The sequence below is a fragment of the Chiloscyllium plagiosum genome, unplaced genomic scaffold, assembly GCF_037043375.1.
Source record: "Chiloscyllium plagiosum isolate Xiang-an unplaced genomic scaffold, Cpla_swu_hap1 HiC_scaffold_33, whole genome shotgun sequence".
NCBI classification, from domain to species: Eukaryota; Metazoa; Chordata; class Chondrichthyes; order Orectolobiformes; family Hemiscylliidae; genus Chiloscyllium; species Chiloscyllium plagiosum.
Window position 1 is genome coordinate 58,724,084 of NW_028270171.1, and position 12,397 is coordinate 58,736,480.

Consider the following 12,397-nt stretch of genomic DNA (forward strand, 5'->3'; position numbering starts at 1 on the left):
CCAGAAAATCCCTGAGTTATCTTTACCACTGTGAAGGATTCATGGTGAGGATTCATTGGAATCTCTCCACTGTCTGAAACAAAGGGAATTCAGCTAAGTCCAACTGATCTCGGAAGAAATCCCACGACCAGAACATTGTGTGAGCAGAATAACTTCAAAGGCAGAATAACATTTGGGGCAATCCATCATTTTGACATTTGTTATAAGTTCAGCTTTCTGTGCCTCACATTTCTCTCGGAAATGACCTACTCTGAGACCTATATCATTGGACACTTCACTAAACTGGTTACATTTAAGGTTGGTGTAACCAGTGGAGGAGTGGGACTGAAAAAGGAAACAGTGACCCTCCAACTTTGGCTGGAACACAAATGAGAAATTCTCAAAGGGCTGTTCAAGTGCAATTCCCTTCCCCAGAAGTGAATTGGGGTGCCTGGATGTTTACATTTAATCAAAGTTGTATTTGGTGACATTTGACAGGCAAGTGAATTTAGGAAAATGGTATACAGACAGAAAAGTGCTGCTGAGACGAACATCACATCACCCATGATCTTTGTGTGTTTTAGAACGGTGACAAAGGGTCTAACGGCCCACTCCTGCTGCTCAGCCCTATTTTCCTATGTTCCATTCAACCCCACACCGTTCCTGCAAGGAGCAGAGCGAGGCCACTTTCTCCAAATACCTGGTCTACAGGAACACAGGATATCATTCATTCCCTCCAGATTATCACACACAGTTAAGTGTGGGTTGGAAAATGTTATTGGGAAATAGAGGCTGGGTTCGAAAGGCGCCTCTGGTCTCTTTACAGAGTGTCTCCTCTCTGCAACTAGTGCTTTATTTATTATAGACCCAGATTCCCTGTGAATACAGCCCCCATACCTCACCCAGAGATGACTCACAAAATACTTTACTCTCTCTAATTGCAACTTTCAATAACAGAACGTTCAGGAAAATTTCAACCATTAACTTTGTAATTACAGAATATGAGGACATAAGGAACAGGATCAGTAATTCGGACGATCAAGCCATTGTATACAATCATGGCTGATCTACTGTTGACTTTAACTCCTCTTTAATGCCAATTCTTCACACCCCTTAGCTCTCTGACAGGTCAAAAATCCATCTACATCCTCCTTAAATACTTTCAGTGATGTAGCTCCAATAACTCTCTAGCCCAGATAATTTCTGACAGTGATTACCCTCTGTAGGAGGAAAACACTTCCTACACATACACCGTCACCTATTGATGTGAAAAAGAGGCGAACACAGGGGCTCAGAAAAGAGTGAATGGCTTTGATATCAAGGCAGTATTTGTACCGCCTACTTACTTGAGCTGAATGGGAATCAGGTGTAACCTCCCACTTGTCTGGTTCTTTCAGAGCACAAAGAAAGATGCTTGAGGTCAGTGGCCAACAGTCCTCTCAGTTCCAGGACATCTCTGCAGAAGATCCTCAGGTTAACCTCCTCAGCACAAATATCGTCAGCTGCTCCATCAATGTCTTTCCCCATCATAAGATCTGAAGTGGGGATGATGACTGAAGATCACACAATGCTCAGAACATTTTGTCCATCATCAACCATTCTGTGTCCATGTGCAGCAAGACGGGGCCAACATTCCGGTTTGAGCTGTTAAAGTGTCTGTGACATTCATGTAACAGCACGGCCAGACACTGCACATTTCTCCAGTTAATAGAAGAGCTCACTCACCATCTCAGCTGGTTACACACGGATATATGGAAGCCATTCAGCAAACTACTGAACAAGAAGAGGGACAGCCCATTCAATCCTCCTGCCTGTTCCATAGGAAAAAAAGCGGTCTGTCAGTTCATTGAGCTGTTAAACAGGAACAGGCAGAGCCCAATCAGACCCTTAAACCTGTTCCATGAGACCAGGAGGAAGCTATTCAGCCCCACAAGACACTTATATAGGAACAAGAGGGTGTCATTGACAGTCCAACATGACAAACCAATGAAACCGAGACTGATAGAGGGCTCTATGGTATTTATCTTGGCTCCACTATTTGTAGAACGTGTGTTACTGTAACACGATTTGCTGGCAGTGAGGAGGGAAGCCTAATGTTTTGTGTCAAGTCTCAAGGAGGCATCTTCCATCTCCGAGAAGACACACCCATGTTCTCCATGGAGGTCAGATGTTGCTGGGAAGGGTTAACTCTTTTATAATGAAGCTCCTGTGGCTGCTGTCGGGATTATGGATAGCCTGACGTTCATTCCAGGATCACACACCAATTGAACTGTATTAATATTTGGAGAGTTTATTCAAAAGCCTGAACCTCTCTCTTTCTCTCTCTCTGCCACAATCAAAATAGGGAGTGCGTGCGGTTGGGTGGAACGTTCGCAGAGGCTCTTAAACTATCGAGAAATCGTGTAACCCGAGTGACAAAAATGCCATGGAATTCATCTCTGTATCAGTGCCTGTTTAGAACATCATGAGTGATTGTCTATCTCCCTTAAGGTTCAATGCAATCACCTCTTATACTCTCACTGAGCTTCAGTCGCCGCTCATGGTGCCATTATCTCAGGGATTAGTCTAGTGAAACTTCAGAGAAAGTTTCACAGTACCCCAAATACTGCCTCAAAATCACTCTCAGGGATGATCGCAACAATCATTTTCTCTCACTTAGACATCGCTATTTCTTTCCTGTGCCACAAAAAAACCATTTCTTCTTTATACACGACGTCTAACATGGAATTCAGAAGTCCCTAACATCCGTAAGTCAGCATCAATAAATCTAGCACCAGCGATGCCTATGGAGATATGCAACACTCTCAGGGAGAACTTCAATGAGATTGAATACACCCAAAATAGGGGATGATCACTTACCTGAATAGAAACGAACTGTAGGAATACGGGAAAGAGGCAGAGGAAGGGAGCTATCTTTACTTTTAATCTTCTCTCACAGAATATATGCAGCCCTGGTGATGCCAGCATGTTATGCTGATCTTGAACTGAGTGGCTGGTTCAACTGTTCCACAGGATAGTAAAGAGTAAAACACATTGCTGGGGGTTTGTAGTGTTACAACACAGGAGCAATTCTCCTGCTTAATTAAAACCGGAAACAGAGAAAAGATTTATCCCATTCAGTAATATGAGTTAATTCTAGAGTATAAAACTATCGAAAGTAAAAAATAACAACTTTATTTCTTAAAGTATAAAAGAGAATAATAAACGAACGACTGTTTACAACTTCTTCCTCTAACCTATCTTTTACATTCCCCCTCCACAATATTAGTCCGATAAGATGGCGAATGAAGATTTACAAAGCAAAACTTCTAACCTCAAAACCAGGAAGCTTTCACTTCATCTCCATATTCCTATTTTCTTTTCGTCATGGGGATTCTGCTCCACCACTTGCTAATCAATAAAAGTACCCTTAAGAGAACTATTTTTCAGGCAGTTTTTGCATTCTAGTAGCTTGGTAGTCCTCCTCTCAACTGTTCCATTTTCCACCCCCAAACCATTGGATTGTGTCATTGGCCTTTACGAATGTCAATTTCCTCAATTCAAACTTGATTAGAGGTGGGTATTTTGGAGTATAATTTAAAGTGTTCTGCTGAATTTGTTTTTGGCTTGAGACAATGAGCTAATCGAGTTTTTCAACCAAAGGTTACATTATATCTATTTTTCAGAGCACTTGGTGCTGTCAGGTAGTTATTGCTGACTTTTAATTCTCTTAAAGGTACAGTACACCCACATGTTCATCACAGAAGTTACACGGAAACCTGACGAGGGAAGCATGACACATTGATTTCCCAAAAGGACATGAGGCACGCAGATGGGTTTTTATAACAAATGATAATGGTTGCTTTTAAATTGGACCAATTTCCTTCATGAGATATTCTGTGGTTCTAAATTATGAGTCAATGGCTTGACAATCATAAACTGTCTTCTCGTATGTGCAGAGAACAAGCTAAACATCCTCAAAAGCAATTATTTAGTGATGGACATGTGGCAAAGCCAGTAAAAACCCGAATATAAACTCCTGCCCATTGTTGGAACATTCCAGTCTAATGTTCTCAGATTCTGATCCATTGTTGGTACATTCCAGTCTAATGTTCTCAGATTCTGATCCATTGCTGGAACATTCCAGTCTAATGTTCTCACTCCTGATACATTGTTGTACCATTCCAGTCGAATGTTCTCTGATTTTGATACATTGTACCATTCCAGTCGAATGTTCTCTAATTTTGATACATTGTTGTACCATTCCAGTCTAATGTTCTCTGATTTTGATCCATTGTGGAACAATCCAATCCTAGGTTATTAGATTTTGAACCATTCCAATGTAATGTTCGCAGATTCTGGTATCTTCACCCCCTCTCTCTCGAGCTGCTGATCCCTGTTAGTGCTGTCAGTGATGCTCCTACTCATACTATGGGATAACACATCTACAGAGCCCATTTATCAGTCAATGATGGAAACTCTCCACTGGGATAATTAGGATCCACAGAGATTGACATTAATCACAGTGACTGAACAAATAGCTCCAATTAACCTTTTCAATTAAATTTTGATTTTATTAAAAATCAAAACAACGTTTAAAATTTACACATTTGGGATGAGATATATGGGCGTGACTTAAGGAAGGAATATTGGAGATGGAAGCTTGATTGTATGTAATCATTCAATCTACCTTGGATATGGGAGTAATGTCAAAGGATTGTCAGAATATAAACACGTTTCTCCGTTTATAAATGGAAACATAAAGTCTGTAACTACTGATCAGTGATTATAATGCAAGTAAAATATGGGGGGATCTTTTCTAGTCCATAATTAGACAGGAAAATGTGCGTACAACAACATGAGTTATAGCAGACAAATGGCATGGATATGTTAACAGAGAATATGATGTGTCACACAATTCAGATCGTTATTCGAGGATCAGAGAGGGCCGGCGAGGGTCTTGCTGTTAATGTTGTCGATGTCAATCAACTGTGATTAAGCACCATTCACTGGATTTCAATTGCAGTGTGATTATGATATTGGGGACATGGCTGATGAGACTGGAGGGAGGGAACCTGATATTTCCCAGTCATCTGTATTGGAATGTTATTCTTTATAAATCATATGAAGATCAAATTCCAGGGTCTATCTCCAATGAGGAATGAGGAGAGCCAATATTGACCAAGCAACCAGAAGACATTGGAACAGAAAGTTGGCCATTCAGCGCATTGAGCCTGCTCCACCATTCAATGATGAACTTTTCATCCCCATTCTCCCGCTTTCTATCTGTAACCCTTGATCCACTTTGCATTCAAGGACCCATCTGTCTCACTCTTAAATATACTCCATGACCTTGCCTCGACGTCCTCTGTAGCAGTGAATTCCATAGATTTAACACTCTCTGGCGGAAGAGGTTCCTCCTTACCTTTGTTCTAAAAGGTCTCCTCTTTACGATGTCCCCTCGGGACCTCGTCTCTCCTACCATTGGAAATTAATTTCCAATATCTACTCTGTCCAGGTAATTCAGTATTCTGTAAGTTTCAATTAGACTTCCCAGTATCTTTCTGAATTCTATTAAATATAGACCCAGAGCCCTCAGATGTTCTTCATATGTTAAGCTTTTCATTCCTGGGACTATTCTCATTAATCTCCTTGAAGAACGGTCCAGGGCCAGTACATCCTTCCTGAGCTATGGGACCCAAAACTGTGCACAATCATCTAGATGTGCCCTGACAAAAGCCTTATAGAGCTTCAGAAGTACATCCCTGCATTTATATTCAAGCCCTCTTGAAATAAATCCCATAATTGTATTTGTCTTCATAACTACTGACAACATGCAAGTTTACCTTTCGAGACTCCTGGACTAGAACTCCCTCGTCTTTTTGCACTTCAAGACTTCTGAACTTGCTCGCTATTTAGTAAATAGTCCATACCTGTATTCTTCCTGGCAAAGTGCATGACGTCACACTTTCCCACGTTGTATTCCATCTGCCACTTCTTTGCGCACCTCCCCAACCTGTGAAAATCCTTCAGCAGGAGAAAGTGAAGACCGCAGAAGCTGGAGATCAGAGGAAAAACGTGCGGTGCTACAAATGCACAGCCAGTCAGGTAGCATCCGAGGAGCAGGAGATTCGACGTTTCAGGCATAAAGTCTTCATCGGGAATGAGGGGGGGGGGGGGCGAAATGGGGCTGAGAGAGAAATGAGAGGGACTGAGGCTGGGAGGACGTTAGCTTGGAAGGCGATATCTAGATGAGGATGGGTGGTGATAGTGATAGGTTACAGTGGAAGGTGGAGTGGATAGATGGGAAGGAAGATGTACAGGTAGTTCAGTTAAACAGGGTGGTGCTGAGTTGGAAGGTTAGTTCTGGGATAAGGTGGTGCGAAGGGAGATGAGGAAACTGGTGAAATTGCCCTTGATACCGTGTGGTTAGAGGGTCCCAAGGCGCGAAATGATGATTTTTTTTCCTCAAGACGACAGCTGGCTAGTATTTGGCAGTGGAGGAGGCCAACAACTTGCATGTCCTTGGTGCAGTGGGAGGGAGAGTTGCAGTCTTCAAGCACAGGGAAGTGGGGTTGTTGGTTATGTGTGTCTGAGAATGTTCCCTGAACCGTTCTGCAAGTTGATGTCCTGTCTCTCCAATGGAGAGGAGACCAGGAGCAATGGACAGAGTAGGTGAAGTGTTTGGATGCATAGGATGTTCTTTGCCTGATGTAGAAAGATACTTTGGGGCCTTGGAAGGAGGTGAAGAGGGAGGTGTTGACACAGGTTTCATACCTCTTGTAATGGCAAAGAAGGTCTCAGGAGTGGAAGGTCGCTTGGTGAGGGTGGGGGGCATGAACCTCACGAGGGAGTTTTGAAGGGAATGGTCTCTACAGACTGCTGATAGGGGTCGGGAGGGAAGTAAATCTCAGGTGGTGGAGTCTGACTCTTAGTGGCGGAAATGTTGGAGGATGATGCGTTGTATCTTGAGGTTGATGGAAGGCGAGCACCAGAGGGGTTCTATCCTTGTTGTAGTTGGAAGGGTGGAGTGCAAGGGCGGAGGTATGGGAAGTTGAGGAGAAGCGCCAGAGCTCCCTCCTGCAGCCGAACCACCTCTTCAATGCTACCTGTCCCTCTATCTAGTTTTGCACTGTTTGAAAACTTAGCTAGAATCCCCTCAGTTCCTTCATGTAAATCATTAATGCACAAAATGAATAGTTGTGGTCCAAACACCGAGTCTTGTGGAACACCGCTTGTCCCTGCCTGCCATCCTGAGAAGGACCCTTTTATCCCTACTCTCTGCTTTCTGTCAGACAACCATGCTTCTATCCATGCTCGCAGCTTACCTCTAACACCATGGGCCCTTGTCTTTCTCACTAGCCTTCTGTGTGGCACCTTGTCAAAGGATTCTTGAGGAACATGTGGATAACATCTATTGGTTCTCCTTGGTCTAATCTGCTTGTTATTCCCTCAATGTATTCTAGCAGGTTTGTCAGGCCAGATCTCTCCTTGATGAAGCCATGCTGACTCTGTTCTACTTTACCAAAGACCTCAAAGTATTCAGAAGTCCCATCCTTCAGATGGATTTCAGGATGTTACCCACAACGAAGGTTAGGCTAATCAGTCTGTAATTTTCCATGTTCTGCCTAACTCCCTTATTAAACGGAGTGTCATGTTAGACATTTTCCAGCCATTTGGCCCTTTCCTCATTTTAGTCATTCCTGAAAGATTACCAGTTACGCTTGCATTACCTCTTCAGCTATCTCTCTTACAATGCTGGGATGTAGTCTACCTGGTCCACATTATTTATCCACATTCGGGCCATGCAGTTTTCTAACATGTTCTTCTTGATGATAGCCACCATACTCAGCTCTGCCCTCTCACTCTGTTATTTTTTTGGGAAATTACTCATGTCTTCCACCATGAAGACTGATGCGAAGTTCCTCATTCGTTTCTTTGTTTCCCACTACTGTCTCTCCAACATCATTTTCCAGTGGCCCATATTCACTTTTACCTCTCTTTCGCACTTTATCTATCTAATGAACTTCTTACAGTCTCCTTTATATTACTGGTTAGCTTCCTCCTACATATAATATTCTCCCTCCTTTTTTTCTTACCTTCTGTTGATCCTTGTTAGTATCCCAATTTTCTAGTTTCCCACTGCTCTTCGCCACATTATATGTTTGTTCTTTTGCTTCTATGCAATCCCTTACTTCCCTTGTCAGCCCTAGTTGCCTCATCCTCCCTGTTCCATCCCTCTATTCCTCAGCATGAATCTCTGCAGTGTCTCCTGAATTAATCTTGGAATCTCCTGCCATTGCTGTACCCCTGCCTTTCCTGCTGGACCCACCTCCCGGTCAATCCTACACAGCTTCTCTCTTACGCCTCTGTAGTTGCCTTTATTCAGCTGAAATACTCTTACCGCTGATTATATCTTCTCTCTCAAATTGCAGAATACATTCAACCATGTAATGATCACTGCTTCCGAAGTTTCCCTTCACCTTCAGCTCCCTTATCTAGCCTGCGTCATTAGATCCAGTATCATCTGTCCCGAGTGGGCTCTACCAAAAGCTTCTACAAAAAAAGACATATCATAGACATTCCTGTAATTTCTTTTCTTGCGATCCACTACCAAACTGATTTTCCCAATCTGCCTGCATATCGAAATCACCAACGATCACTATATTTTGCCTTTCCTACAAATCTTTTCTATCTAATGGTGTATCCTCTGCCCCAGCTCCTAACTATTCTTTGGAGCCCTGTACAAGACTCCAACTGTGGTTGTCTTACCTTTGTGATTCCTCAGTTCCACCCACGCAGATTCTACACCATCTGACCTTACTTCCTTCTTACTATGGATTTAATTTTATTTCTTACTAATAATGCCTATTCACTCCCTCTGCCCACCTTCCTATCTTTTCAATAGGATAAATGCCCTTAAATATCCTGATCTCCTTGCAGCCACTTCTCCGTGATGCCCATCACCTCATACCTGCCGATTTCAATCTGTGCCACAAGCTGATTTACCTTATTCCTTGTACAGCATGCATTCAGATATAATATGGTCAGTCCTGTATTAACTGTACCTCCTGTCATGCCATTCATTTGACCAGTTTGCTTGAAGTTTGATTGTGAAACATTTCCAGATGCTCTATCCTATTTGTGTCTGTGCTGGAGATTTTAATAACCTCTCCTGAGTTCCGTCCTCTTACGTCCTCTTTTAATTCGGCTTTACTAATTAAACGCCGTAACTGAAACCCCGACCCTGCACACACACACACTCCTAATCAGTTTAAATCTATGTTCTACAGTCCTAGTTAGGATTCACTCGGACTCTGGTTCCAGCACGGTTCAGATGATGACTGTCCCATCGGTAAAGGTCTTTTCTTCCTCCGTAATAAAATGGATTTATTCAACACAAAACACAGGGAAAAAATAAACTTTTCTCTACAAACCAAAATATGAAAACTACAAAGAGACAAGGATGTGAAAATACACTTACTATGTGGTGTTATACAAATTGAATTGTGAATTACAAAACCATGGAAGTGATGTGCAAACTTTGTCAATCATTATTTGACCCGCAGCTGATTTCCCGTCTGTCAGTAATCCCCATCACTGAGATTCTCTCGCCCTGTCTCTCACACAGTGTCGAGAGGGGTTACAAGTTGATGTTGGCCCAGAATATTTAAATTAATCCACCTTCTCTCTGGAGCTAATCTACTGGTCTATTGGATTCTGATTAGCTGTCAGCAACTCAGCTCTGTGATATCATTGGTGGTAAATGATCTGGGATGACAACCAGTATCACAGGGTATGGCACCAGACAAAGCGTTTGCAGTCTCTAGGAGTTTCGAAATGAAGTTTCTGTGTATTCCTCCTCATGCTGCCTCCTGATTACTTTACACTCCTCTGACATCCGTTGCTCTCACTCATTCTGTTGCTCCGTTTTCTGGTCACTCTCCAAAAAATACGGAGGTATGGCATTGAGGGCGAGTTGGAGGTTTGTATTAGGAATTGGCTGGCTGGAAGAAGACAGAGGGTAGTAGTTGATGGTAAAGGTTCATCTTGGAGTGCAGTTACTAGCGGTGTACCGCAAGGATCTGTTTTGGGACCATTGCTGTTTGTCATTTTTATAAATGACCTCGAGGAGGGGCTAGAAGTTTGGGTGAGCAAGTTTGCGGATGATACGTAAGTCGGTGGAGTTGTTGACAGTGAGGAAGGATGTGGCAGGTTACAGCGGGATATAGATAAGCTGCAGCCCTGGGCAGAAAGGTGGCAAATAGAGTTCAATGTAGGTAAGTGTGAAGTCATTCACTTTGGTAAGAGTAACAAGAAGATGGGGTACTAGGCTAATGGTCGGATACTTGGTAGTGTGGAGGAGCAGAGGGATCTTGGTGTCCATGTACACAGATCTCTGAAAGTTGTCACCCAGGTAAATAGTGCTGTGAAGAAGGCATATGGCGTACTGGCTTTTATTGGGAGAGGAATTGAGTTCCGGAGTCCTGAGGTCATGTTGCAGTTGTATAAGACTCTAGTGCGGCCGAATCTGGAGTATTGTGTGCAGTTTTGGTCGCCATACTATAGGAAGGATGTGGAGGCTCTGGAACGGGTGCAGAGGAGGTTTACCAGGATGTTGCCTGGTATGGTAGGAAGATCGTATGAGGAAAGACTGAGGCACTTGGGGCTGTTTTCATTGGAGAAAAGAAGGTTTAGGGGTGACTTGATAGAGGTGTACAAGATGATTAGGGGTTTAGATAGGGTTGACCATGAGAACCTTTTTCGACATATGGAATCAGCTATTACGAGGGTCGACAGTGAGAATCTTTTTCCACGTATGGAGTCAGCTATTACGAGGGGACATAGCTTTAAATTAGGGAGTGGTAGGTATAGGACAGATGTTAGGGGTAGATTCTTTAATCAGGGAGTTGTGAGTTCATGGAATGCCCTGCCAGTAGCAGTGATGGACTCTCCCTCTTTATGGGCATTTAAACGGGCATTAGATAGGCATATGGAGGACCGTGGGCTAGGGTAGGTTAGGTGGGCTTGGATCGGCGTAACATCGAGGGCCGAAGAGCCTGTACTGCGCTGTATTTTTCTATGTTCTATGTTCTATGTTCTATGTTCTATCTCACTTCAATTTCTTTCTGTTTATTCCTCTCTATCCCTCTCAGCCTATCTCCGATCAGTGGTCAAGTTGGAGAGCTCATGGACGCATGGTGGGCCGATTGGCCTCCTCTGTGCTTAATTAATTCTGAATTGCTCCAACCCAAAATAAATACTTTAGGTGCCTGGAGAGACAAGCTGATACACTGAAGGACACATCGCGCAATTAACCATTATCTCTTCCGATTTTCTGATATGCAGCGATCTCGAAATATCTGTCCAAACAAACAGACTCCTCACATTAACATCAGCACACTTCAGACTGCCAGGTCCACTGTGTTCAGTACCTCTGCCTGCTTGCATTTGGTATTAGCTGTACTGATATTAATCTACAACTCCTCCTCAGTCACTGTTCCTGAGGACCTACTGCTGTCGTTCCCCACACCCCTTCCCCGCCCACCACCTCCCACCCACACCCACCGCCGCCACACACTAGTTTAAACCCTATTAAGGGACAATAGCAAACCTGCCTGCCAGGAGATTGCTGCCAGTTCAGGTCTGTCCTGTCCTTCTTGTGTCGGTCCTACCCATCCGGGAATCTCAATGATTCATATATTGGAGATTGCTGCCACATCAGGTTCAACCCGTCCTTCTTGTGTGTAGGTCTTACCGACCCGGAAATCACAATGATCCACAAATCGGAGATTGCTGCCAGTTCAGGACCATCCCGTTCTTCTTGTGTATATCCTATCGACCCGGGAATCCCAATGATCCACATATCAGAAGTGCTGCCTCCCCTATCAGCTCTTTGGCAGTGTTGTGCTATCTTCCTATTTCTAATCTCACTCATGCGTGACATATTCTAATGTCTCCAAAATTCAAATATCCTTTCAGCACAACCCCATCAAGGCATTTTCTTTAAAGTGGATAGACTTGATAATAAAAAAAATAAGTGTGACGTCAGTAATGTGAGACCACTGAATCAGTCCAATGACCAGAGGATCCTATATCTATTCCCGCCACCAAGCGTATTTGACAAGGCATACATATTGACCATCCGTTTGCAGATGAACGAGGATAAACAGAAGATTAGAAAATGTCAGAGCAGATGGATGTTATTCAACCTGTTTACTCAGCTTTGCTATTCAATTGTATTTTAGTTATTATGTTCTTTTCAATGGCAGCGTCTTTACCCAGCATCCCCAGCGGGTCAGAAAGTTCCAGTCCTGTGAAGGAAGTATCCAGTGCCAGGCAATGGGGTGTGGGGAGTCCCAGGGGTGGCACAAGGAAAGACTGCATGTAGTGATGATGGACTGAGGGACTGAAAGAGATGGAGTGGGTATCCAGGGAC